At 36.6% G+C, this 12,559-nt stretch overlaps 1 long non-coding RNA gene across 2 annotated transcripts; it reads left to right on the top strand.

Annotated features, from left to right (window-relative positions):
- The first annotated feature begins 301 nt into the window (after window positions 1–301).
- Window positions 302–11,232, top strand: LOC140711488 (uncharacterized). 2 transcript variants are annotated; one of them, XR_012092716.1, is made up of 3 exons: window positions 302–3,512; window positions 9,887–10,143; window positions 10,239–11,232. It is a non-coding gene; the product is annotated as an uncharacterized lncRNA (long non-coding RNA). The 2 variants fall into 2 exon arrangements; XR_012092715.1 differs by lacking the exon at window positions 302–3,512 and having other exon boundaries at window positions 7,196–10,143.
- Window positions 11,233–12,559: the final 1,327 nt, after the last annotated feature.

Genomic DNA, 12,559 nt, shown 5'->3' with positions numbered 1-12,559 from the left:
GGAATAATTAAAGGATGCTTTGGGAGCAACAGCACGGGTTTATCTATAACATTTTATTTCAGTCTAATTTAATTTTCTTCCTGATTCCTGATAGAGTTACTAGACTAGTCAGCCAATAAAATTCAGTAAGTAATATTTATCTGGGCCAATGAGGTATTAGTTACCTTTTTTTTTTTTTTTTTTTTTTTTTTTTTAATCATATCCTTGTGAGTAAGTTGGAGGGGCTGGGGAGGTTAGATGGTAGTACTGTCAGAGAAGGACTTAGCATCCAAAGGATACTGACTCCTAGTTGGCAGTCAGCCTCTCCAGAGGTTTTTAGTATAGAATTACAGTCCTGGGTCATCTGTGTTTCATTGACTTAAATGAAAACATAGAATCCATATTTATCAAATTTTTACCTGATTCACAAAATCAGGAAGGATAGTATTTTTCCCAAACTTTGGAACAGCTTGATGTTGGCTCTGGGCTAAATTCTATATAGGCATAATTAGAATCAATAAAATTTTGAGAGTCTATAACAATATAGGCAGAGTCCAACAAACTAGTAGGAATTTTAAGTTTATCCACTCATTTAGATGTCAAAAATTTATGGAATATCTACCTGGGTAAATGTCTATGTTAGGCTTTAGAATATGAATAAGGTATGTTGGACTGCAGGAGTTTAAAATCTGTTGAATAAAACAAACATAAACAGATAAAATATAACAAATATTAATTGTAAGGCATTATATTTGGTAAAAAATAAAAACCACATTTAATTGTGTGATATCGACAGGCACCAGCATGTGTGAAACACCTTTAGACATTTAATAAGCTGGAAAAAATAATATTTACCATAAACATATACTACTGTTGCAAACATAAAATAGTAATTTTGTGGAAAGTTATTATGCACAAGCCATACTATTTAATGCAGCAATTTTCTCCTAAGAATCTACTTTAAAAAAAAATCTAAAATACATTCATAATGTTATATATATAAAAGGAAGTTTATAAAAAATTATAATGGCAAAAAAGTTTAGCACAGATGATTAAAAAGACAGTATAGCCATATGATAGTGTCATAATCATAAAGAGTTATGTCTCTAAAAAATGGGTGTCTGAAATATTATGTCACATTATAGAGTAGCATGTTATAGTCAACTAGAAGTCTGGGAAAAATGATTTTTTACTGTAAAACCTCTTGAATGTTTTGAATTTTGTGCCATGTGCATGTAACACATTCAAAAAATAAATATAATTTAAAAATAAAAGATTCAACTTAAAATTTTAAGAATACATTTACAGATAGTTTTTAACGATATAAAGAAATACTCATACTAAGTGAAAGGCAAGGACATTACATTATTTCTTGCAGTAGATATGAATAATTGGAAAATGTATATACTCTGGCTATATTACTAGGAATATTTTCTTCAGTATTTTGCACCATAAGATATCTAGGACTGGTTTACATAAAAGCAAGCAGAATGAAGAAGCAGCTCACCTTAAGAACAGTTAAATGAAAATGTAAATGCTTAGCCTGGAATATATATATATGAGATCATGATGACTGTCTTCAGGCATCTGACATCTTGCCATGTTAAAAAGTGATCATGCTTCCACTGGAAGGTCTTGGAGGATGGAACTAGACCCATTGACAGGAGCTATAGCAAGCCATTTCAACTCGATGTCAAAATACTTGCCGACAGTCACTTGCTTATATGTCATTTCAGTTCAATATCAGGAAACACATCCAAAAAGAATAGAGCAAAAAAATGAGTGGCTTCCCAGTCACTTGAAAGATTCAAGCGTAAATTATCAATTCCTTGATAGGACATTATGGAAGAAATTCAAGAATCGGAAGTGTGGTTTTTGGGTGTGATTCCAGCTGTGCGAGAAACCATTTAATCCTTCTGGAACTTAGTTCTCTGTAAAATGGGGAATTTTGACTAAAGTGCCTCATTTCTTTTTGAGTTTTAAACTCTTTTGATTCTGCTTTGGAGTGACAACATTTTGCTCTCTTCCAGATTTATATATCAGCTTTTTGTCAATTGAAATAAACCACCCTGAGCCGGGTGCAGTGGCTCACACCTGTAATCCTGTAATCCTAGCACTTTGGGAGGCTGAGGCAGGTAGATCACTTGAGGTCAGGAGTTCAAGGCCAGCCTGACCAACATGGTGAAACCCCATCTCTACTAAAAATACATAAATTAGCCCAGCATTGTGGCAGGCACCTGCAATCCCAGCTACTCAGGAGGCTGAGGCACAAGAATTGCTTGAACCTAGGAGGTGGAGGTTGCAGTGAGTCGAAACTGAGCCACTGCACTCCAGTCTGGATGACAGAGTGAGACTCTGTCTCAAAATGAAATGAAATGAAATAAAATAAAATAGCCACACCGTATTTGTGAAGATTAATTGAGATGTTTAAAACATTATTTGCAAAAATGCGAAACATGATGTAAGTGTAAAGCATTATTATATATCAATATAATTGACCATTAGAAAAATTCAAATTAACACCTCAGTGAGCTATCACCACACACCTGTTAGAATGGTTAAAATAAAAAGTACTGATAATATCAAGTGCTGACAAAATGCAGAGTAACTAGATCTCTCATACATTGCTGATGCTAATGTAAAATGATACCATCACACTAGAAAACAGTTTGGCAGTTTCTTATAAAGTTAAGCATACACTTAATGTACAACCCAATAATACAACTACTGGATATTCATTCTAGAGAGATCAAAACTTACACACAAAACCATGTACATAAATGTTCATATCAGCTTTATTTGCAATAGCCCAAAATGAAACAGATGTCCTCCAATTGATGAATGAACAAACTGGCATAACCCTATCATGAAATCTGAGCAATAAAAAGGAAAACACTATTGATACATACAACAACTTGAGTGCATCTCAAGGCTGTTATGCTGACTGAAATAAAAGCTAATCTCAAAAGGTTATCTATTATGTGATTCTGTTTATATAACATTCTCAAAATGATAAAATCACAGCAATGAAGAACTGATCAGTAGTGCCAGGGGTTAGGGTTGTGGGGAGGGTGTGACCATGAATGGGCAGCATAAGAGAATTTCTTTGGAGTGATGGAATAGTTTTATATCTTGATTGTAGTGATCATTATATTAAACAATTGCATGTGATAAAATTATATAGGACTGTAAGCCAAAAATAAATTAGTATGTTTATTTTTAAGGTCTGGAAAGCATGGAAATTTGTATCTTCATTCACTTTTGTTTTCATGGACTATTTTCATGTTTGAACTTTTCATGGTATGCGGTTTCTTATAATCTATAATATGGAATGTTTCTCATATGAATGTTTTTCTTATTGAAGAATGCCATAGAAATAAGGGTGTGAGGTGTACTTACTTGACAGGGGAATTTTACTCCTTTTTATTTACTTATTTATTTTTGAGATGGGAGTCCTGCTGTGTTGTCCAGGCTGGTCTTGAACCCGTGGACTCAATCCTTCTGCTTGACCTCCCAAAGTTCTGGGATTACAGGTATGAGCTACAGTGCCCTGAGAGTCCTTTTTAAGAAGTGAATGCTTAAATGTGGAATTAAATTTAGGCAAAGCTCACTTTTATTATACATACAACAACTTCAGCCATGTACCTCATAACAGTATTTGGGTCAATGTCTGACCTTTTGTACAATGGTTGTCCCGTACGATTATAATGAAGCTGAAAAATTTATATTACCTAGTGACATTGTAGTAATCATAATGTAGCACAACACATTGCACATGTTTGTAGTCATGCTGGTGTAAACAAACCTACTGCATTGCCAGTCTAGTATAAAAGTCTAGCACACACAATTATCCACAGTATATAATACTTGATAATAATAATAAACAACTGTCACTGGCTTATGTATTTGCTATACTATACTTTTTATTATTGTAGAGTATATTTCCTATACTTATATTTATAAAAAGTTAACTGTTAAGCAGCCTTGGGCAGGTCTTTCAGGAGACATTCCAGAAGAAGGCATTGTTATCATAGGAGGTGACAGCTCCCTGTGTGTTGTTGCCCCTGAAGAACTTCCAGTGGGACAAGATATGGTGGTGAAAGATGGTGATATTGATGATCTTGAACCTGTGTAGGCTTAGGCTGATGTGTTTGTATGTGTCTTCATTCTTTTTTTTTTTTTTTGAGACGGAGTCTTGCACTGTTGCCCAGGCTGGAGTGCAGTAGTGTGATCTCAGCTCACTGCAAGCTCCACCTCCTGGGTTCATGCCATTCTCCTGCCTCAGCCTCCCAAGTAGCTGGGACTATGGGTGCCCGCCACCACACCCAGCTAAATTTTGTTCTTTTAATAGGGACGGGGTTTCACCGTGTTAGCCAGGATGCTCTCGATCTCCTGACCTCGTGGTCCACCTACCTCGGCCTCCCAAAGTGGTCCACCTACCTCGGCGTCCCAAAGTGCTGGGATTACAGTATTTAAAACATTTTTTTAAATTAAAAACTTTTTAAATAGAAAAAAGCATATAGCATAAGGATATAAAGAAACCAAATATTTTTATACAACTGCACACTGCATTTGTGTTTTAAATTGTGTTATTACAAAAGAGTTACAAAGTTTTTAAAAATAAAAAGTTTATAAAGTAAAAAAGTTACAACGCATCAAAAGATAATACACCATGATGAAGTGGGCTTTACCCAGGGATGCATGCATAGTTCAACATATGCAAATTAATAAGTGTGATATCAACAGAATGAAGGACAAAAACTTTATGATCATCTCAACAGATACAGAAAAGCATTTGTTAAAATTTAACTTCCTTCATGATAAAAACTCTCAACAAGTTAGGTGTAGAAGGAATTTACCTCAACATATTAAGGGTCATATATGGTTAGCCCGGAGCTAAAATCATACTGAACAGGCAAAAGCTGAAAACCTTTCTGCGAAGAACTGGAACAAGACAAGGATGACCACTTTCACCACTCTTATTCAACATGGTACTGGAAGTCCTTGCCAGAGCAATCAGGCAAGAGAAGGAATTAAAAGACATCCAACTGGAAAAAAGGAGGTCATATATTTTCTCTTTGCAGACAACATAATCTGATATCTAGAAAAACCTAAAGACTCCACCAAAAAGGATGAGCATGGTGACTCATACCTGTAATCTCAGCACTTTGAGAGGCTGAGGCAGGAGGATCACTTGAGCCCAGGGGTTCAAGACCAGCCTGGGCAACATAGTGAGACCCCAATCTCTAAAAAAATTTTAAAATTTTAGCCAGATGCAGTGGCACATGCCTGTTGTCCTAGCTACTTGTGAACCTGGGGTGGGAGGATCACTTGAGCCCTGGAGTTCAAGGCTGCAGTGAGCAATGATCATGCCACTGCACTCTAGCCTGGGTTGTGACAGAGCAAGACACTGTTAATAAGCAAAACAAGACAAAATAGACTCCACCAAAAAGCTCTAAAAACTGATAAACAAATTCAGTAAATTTTCAGGATACAAAACCAACATACAAAAATCAGTAGTGTTTCTATACACCAATAACAAACAAGCTGAAACATACATTAAGAAAGCAATTCCATTTACAATAGCTACCAAAAAAAAAAAACTTAGAAATAAATGTAACCAAGACAGTAAAATACCTCTATGCCAAAAACAGCGTAACATTGATGAAAGAAATTGAAAAGGACACAAATAGAAAGATATCTCATGTTCATGGATAGAAATAATTAATATTGTTAAAATGACCATACTACCCAAAGTAATCTACAGATTCAATGCAATCCCTATAAAAACACCAATAAAATTATTCACAGAAATAGAAAAAACAGCCCTAAAATTTGTATGGAACCACAAAAGGCCCTGGGTAGCCAAAGCATTCCTGAGCAAAAATTATAAAGTGAGAGGCATTGCCCAACCAGACTTCAAAATATACTAAGCTATAATAACCCAAACAACACATTCCTGGTATAAAAACGACACATATACCAGTGGAACAGAATAGAGAACCTAAGAATAATCCATCTATTTATAGCCAACTGATTTTTGATGAACATGCCAAGAATATAAATTGGGGAAAGGATATTCTTTTTAATAAATCATGTTGAGAAAATTGGATATCCATATACAGAAGAATGACACTAAATTCCTATCTCTCACCGTATACAAGTGTCAATTCAAAATGAATTTAAAACTTGAATATGAGACACCAACTGTAAAGCTACTAAAAGAAAACACAGAAGAAACACTTCAGGACATTAGTCTACCTTGGTCTAGCCAAAGATTTTATGGCTAAGACTTCAAAAGCACAGGCAACAGAAACAAAAATAAATAAATAAATAGATTATATTAAACTAAAAAACTTCTGCACAGCAAAGGAAATGATCAACAGAGTGAAGAGACGACTTGTAGAGTGACGGAAAGTATTTGCGAACTATTGATCTGATAAAGAACGAATATACAGAATATGTAAGAAACTTAACAGGAAAAAAACAAATAATCCCATTAAAAAGTGGGGGAAAGATCTGAATAGACATGTCTCAAAAGAAAACAAGCAAACAGCCAACAAATACATGAAAAAATGCCCAACATTACTAATCATCAGGGAAATGCAGATCAAAACTACAGTGAGATATCATCTCACCCCAGTTAGAATGGCTATTATCAAAAAGGCAAAAAATAGTCAGGTGTGGTGGCATATGTCTGTGATCCCAGCTACTCGGAAGGTTGGGGCCAGGAATCTGAGCTGCAACGTGCTATGATCACACCTGTGATCACTGCACTCTAGCCTGGACAATATAATGAGACCCCATCTCTAAAAAAACACTACTAATTAAACAATTTTAAGAAGACAAGAAATAAATGCTGGCCAGGATGCAGAGCAAAGGAAACATACGCTGTTGAAGAGAATGTAAATTAGTACAGCTATTGGCCAGGTGCAGTGGTTCATGCCTATAATCCCACGACTTTGGGAGGCCAAGGTGGGCAGATCACTTGAGGCCAGGAGTTCAAGATCTGCCTGGCCATCTCTACTAAAAATACAAAAATTAGCCAGGCATGGTGGGACCCACCTGTAATCCCAGCTACTTGGGAGGTTGAGGTGGGAGAGTCATCTGAGCTTGGGAGGTGGAGATTGCAGTGAGCCGAGATCATGCCTCTGCACTCCAGCCTGGGTGACAGAGTGAGACTCCATCTCAAACACACACACACACACACACACACACACACACACACACAAATTAAAAAAAAAAAAATACAGCCATTGTGGAAAACAGTATGGAAGTTTCTCAAAAAACTGAAAATACAACTTTCATATGATCCAGCAATTCCAATACTGGGTATTTATCTCCCCAGAGGGGAAATCAGTATATCAAAAAGACATCTTCGCTCCCTTGTTTATTGCAGCACTATTCACAATAGTCAAGGTATGAAATCAAACTAAGCATCCCTCAACAGATGGATAAAGAAAATGTGCTATATATACACAATGGCATACTATTCTGCAACAAAAAGGGAATAAAATCCTATCATTTGTAGCAATATGGACAGAACTGGAGGTCGTTATGTTAAGTGCAATTAGCCAGGTACAGAAAGACAAATATTGCGTGATCTCATTCGTGTGGGAGCTAAGAAAGTTGATCTCATGGAGGTAGAGAGTAGAAAAAAAGTTACTGGAGATTAGGAAGGGTGTGGTGGAGTGAGTAAAGTAAGGTTAGTTAAAGGGTAGAAACACACAGAAAGAAGGGATAAGTTCTAATGTTCCATAGCATGGAGGATGGCTATAGTTAACAATAATTTATTATATATTTAAAAATAGCTGCAAGAGAATATTTGAAATGTTCACAACACAAAGAAATAATAAACGTTTGAGGTGAGGATATCCTAAATACATTGATTTGATCCTTATACATTGTATGCGTGTACCCCAGAAATATGTATATTTATTAGATATCAATAATATTTTAAAAGTTAAAAAGGAACAAAACCATGAAAAATTTATAGTAAGCTAAGATTAATTTATTATTTAAGAAATATTTTTTTAAAAATTTGGGATAGCCTAAGTGTACAGTGTTTATAAAGTCTACAGTCCTGGACAGTAATGTCCTCAGCCTTCACATTCACTCACCACTCACTGACTCACCCAAAACAACTTCTAGTACTGCAAGCTGTGTTCATGGTAAGTGCCCTAGACAGGTGTTCTATTTTTAATCTTTTATACTGTATTTTTACTGAATCTTTTCTATGTTTAGATACAAAAGTACTTCCCATTGTGTTACAATTGCTTACAGCATTCAGTACAGTAACATGCTATGTCTATAATCTAAGAGTAATGAGCTGTACTGTACAGTCTAGGTATGTAGTAGGCAATACCATCTAGGTGTGTGTAAGTATATTCTAAGATTTTCATACAATCACCTAATGATGCATTTCTCAGAACATATTCCTGTCTGTTAAGCAACATGTGACTGTATTTTATTCTTATTTTTAAATTTTACAATTATCTTTTCAAGGAAACCTCTGGAAAAAAAACTATACCAAAATTTTCACTCCCCACTCAAAGTGGTCTATTTTTACTGTTTATCTTACAACTGAAGAGACTATCCATGCCTTGCTAAATTCTACTTTAGCTGCTGAGTCTGTCTATATACTTAATACATTTGCTTTCATGCAAATTACATAATAAACATAGGAGCTTACAATTACTTTTCTAGGATAAAATCTATGCAGAAAGTTTGTCTCAAGAGAGGAATTTTTGCTGGGGGGGTGGCACATGCCTGTAATCCCAGCACTTTGGGAGGCTGAGGTGGGAGGATCCCTTGAGCCCAGGAGTTCAAGATCAGCCTAGGCAACATTGTGAGACTCCATATCTACAAAAAATTTTTTAAAAATTAACTGGGTGTGCTGGCATGCACCTGTAGTCCCAGCTACAAGGGAGGCTGAGGTGGGAAGATTGCTTGAACCCAGGAGGTCGAGGCTGTAGTGATCTCTGATCACACTGCTGTGCTCCAGTTTGGGCGACAGAGTAAGACCCTATCTCAAAAACAACATAAAAAGCAGATTTTTAATAAGACAATCCTTATGGGTACTAAAATATTAGCTTTCCTTGGACGGTATAATTTCCCCTGTCAATGATATTACCAATATTTGCCAATACTTTCAGTCTTTCTCTCTTTTCTGGATACACAAAATTCTACATTTCTTAGTTCTGCAAGCTGAGCAGGGCCATGTGACTAGTTCTACCAATGGACAGTGACCAAAGGTGATATGTATCACTTCCATACCAAAGCATGTAAGAGTCAGTGTATGATTTGCCCATCAATACTGTCTTTTCTGGAACAAAGAGCCCTGAGACATCACATTGAAATGGAGACACCAGAAAAAGGGAGCAATCTGGAATGTTGAGTCACTGTGTGAAGGGCTGACATGGAGAAACTCCTGCACTCTTGGCAGATTTGCCTGAATAAGAAACTGTCATGTGATAGGCCTCTCAGATTTTTGTATAGTTTATAACTAGGAGCATTATTACCTAGCCTATCCTGACAAATAGAACCCGTATGCTAACTTGGTTTGTTGTGTTAAAAGTTGTCATGGCCTTTTGTGCTCTCATACATTAGATGAACACTTGTATGTACATTTTCAAATTTTCCAGTAAGAAAGTATTTAATGTGATAAACATTTCAATTAATAACTTTTTCTATTAGTCTCTAGTACCAACTTAAGATCTCAAATTTCTAATCTAAGTGAACAATAATATTTTAAATTATGTGTATAACTTTATCTCAAACTTATACCTTGTGTTAATCAGTACCAAGCAATAGACAGGGTACATTTTTGTTGTTGTTATTGTTGTTGTTTTATTGTTGTTGTTTTGTTGTTGTTGTTTTGAGATGGAGTTTCACTCTTGTCACCCAGGCTGGAGCTCCATGCCATGATCTCAGCTCACTGCAACCTCCGCCTCCTGTGTTCAAGCAATTCTCCTGTCTCAGCCTCCTGAGTAGCTGGGATTACAGGCACGCACCACCACGCCTGACTAATTTTTGTATTTTTAGTAGAGATGGAGTTTCACCATGTTGGCCAGGCTGGTCTCGAACTCCTGATCTCAGGTGATTCACCCGCCTTGGCCTCCCAAAATGCTGGGATTACAGGCGTAAGCCACTGCGCTCAGCCAGGTACGTTTGTGTATGCAGTCTTCTTTTTAAATTAAAAAAATATATATTATTTAAAAAAATATTTTGTAGAGACAAGGTTTTGCTCTGTTTCCCAGGCTGGTCTTGAACTTCTGGCCTCAAGCGATTCTTCTGCCTCAGCCTCCAAAAGTACTGGGATTACAGCATGAGCCATCACACCCAGCTTTACAGCTTTCTAATTTACTAAATAACGTTGATGTGCTTGATCATGTTCCCTGGAAAACAGACCCTGAGATGGAGATTTGCATGCAGGAATATTTATTTGAGAATGCTCTTATAATCAACACTGGGGAAATGCAGGATTGAGTAGAGGAAGAAGTTGGCTGTGATGTACTTACAATAAAGCCTAAGCTGACCCTAGGGTGGCTCTAAAGCTAGAGTGGCACTTTAGAGGCATCCCAAATGAAAGCAGGGGGTTGAACCTCTGTATGTACATCAGTGCCCACTCATTTATTTAATGGCTGACTCCTGGAAATGATTGTGACCTTGAGTAAGGTTGAGAGCAGTTCCTGTATGGAGCTGATATTTTGAGAGCTGTCAGCTAATGTCATTCCCAGAAGCTGAGCAAAGAACTCTTTCAGCCCTGAAAAGGAATCTGGGTAGTATAACTGTGTTCAGTACAACTGATAATCATAAAGAGACATGTATCTATCTGAAGTTGTTAGATGATCACCACCACACCACCACCATCATCATCATCATTGTCTTCATCATCACATTTACTGACAACTTTAGTATGTGCCAGGCACTTGTCCTAAGTGCTTTGAAATAATATATTAACTTGTGTAATTCTCATGTTAACCCTATAATATAATCTTAAATGCTTTGTCCTCAAAAATAAAAATCAGTATAAGTGCCTTTTCTGTAACACATTCCAATCCAGAATGCTTTACTAATGACCATTCAGTAATTTCCATTGTTTAAGTTGTTTTATCCAGCATGAACAGCCCCATTTGGTGATAGTCATTGGCCAAGATAGTTACTTTAGCTCATGGGTTGCATCTTCTAAATAATGGATGGTATTATGATGTCTTTAATTTACTTTCAAATAAATGATCATAGATAATATGATATTCTGTGGATATATATGTATGTGATATTATATGTGTTAATTTAGGCTATAAGTGCACTTGCTTGCCATAATTAAGAAGTCACATTCCCATGTGTGGTCAGAAGATATTTAATCAAAAGGCTACATTCCAGAGGAAGCTATGTCAAGGGCTCAAGTCATACTTGTCTTGAACAACACTATAATTTTTCTAATTAGCATAATTAATATAAGCGATGTGGCAATGTGTTTTCACTGGTGAAATTAGTGTTGTTCAAAGTATGTGCATTGGCTAATATATTTTAGACATTCTGCCTTTGCAAAATGGGGTGTAAAAATCTAGTAAGCATCATAATCTTTATCCTTAGGAATGGCATCCAAGGTTTGATTCTAAAATGTCCTGTATCTAGCTATTGATTCTATGGATTCTGGTTGACTACATCCTGCCTCAATATTGCCGTGTTTGCCTTAAATGAACTATCATACATGTGGTAGTCATATATGATAGCCAGCCTCCTTGGCCCTCAGTGACCTAACACCAGTGATCCTTAGTGTTCATCTCTTTTTATAGTCTCTTCCCATATCAAATAGAGCTGGTCTATGTAACCAATAAGATATTTTGGAAACATGAAGATTAATTCGTCAGTCATGTGAGTGAGCCATCTTGGAAGCAGATCATCCAGTCCCAGTTAAGCCTTGGGTAACAACATCTCTGGCCTATATCTTGATTCATGAGAGACCCTGAACCAAAACTACTCAGCCAACCTACTCTCAAATCCCTGACCTACAGAAACTCTGATATAATAAATATTTATTGTTGTTTCAAGTCACTAAATTTTGAGGTAATTTGTTGTGCATCAATGGATAACTAATACATGAAAGAGAGAGTTCGATGTTAATTGAGTTTATTGAAGAGATTATATGAATTGTTGTGTGTATGACTCCCTGTCAATAACTGTTTATTTTTTATTTTCAGACAAGGAGTCTCATTCTGTCTTCCAGGCTGGAGTGCAGTGGCACGATCTCGGCTCACTGCAACCTCTGCCTTGCAGGTTCAATCGATTATCTGCCTCAGCCTCCTGAGTAGCTGGAATTACAGGCATGGGCCAGGACATCCAGTTAATTTTTGTGTTTTTTTTCAGAGACGGGGTTTCGTCATGTTAATCGGGCTGGTCTTGAACTCCTGGCCTCAAGTAATCTGCCCACCTCAGCCTCCCAAAGTGCTGGGATTATAGGCATGAGCCACCACACTTGGCCATAGTTTTTAAATATTTGTGTGTACAACACAATTTGGCCCAAGACTTGTTTTATCGTAACTTAGTAGCCAACCCTTTCACTCAACAGTTGGTG

The sequence above is a fragment of the Chlorocebus sabaeus genome, chromosome 4 (genome assembly GCF_047675955.1).
Source record: "Chlorocebus sabaeus isolate Y175 chromosome 4, mChlSab1.0.hap1, whole genome shotgun sequence".
Taxonomy (NCBI): Eukaryota; Metazoa; Chordata; class Mammalia; order Primates; family Cercopithecidae; genus Chlorocebus; species Chlorocebus sabaeus.
Note: the sequence above shows the minus strand (reverse complement) of the source record. Positions and strands in the feature narration are given on the sequence as shown.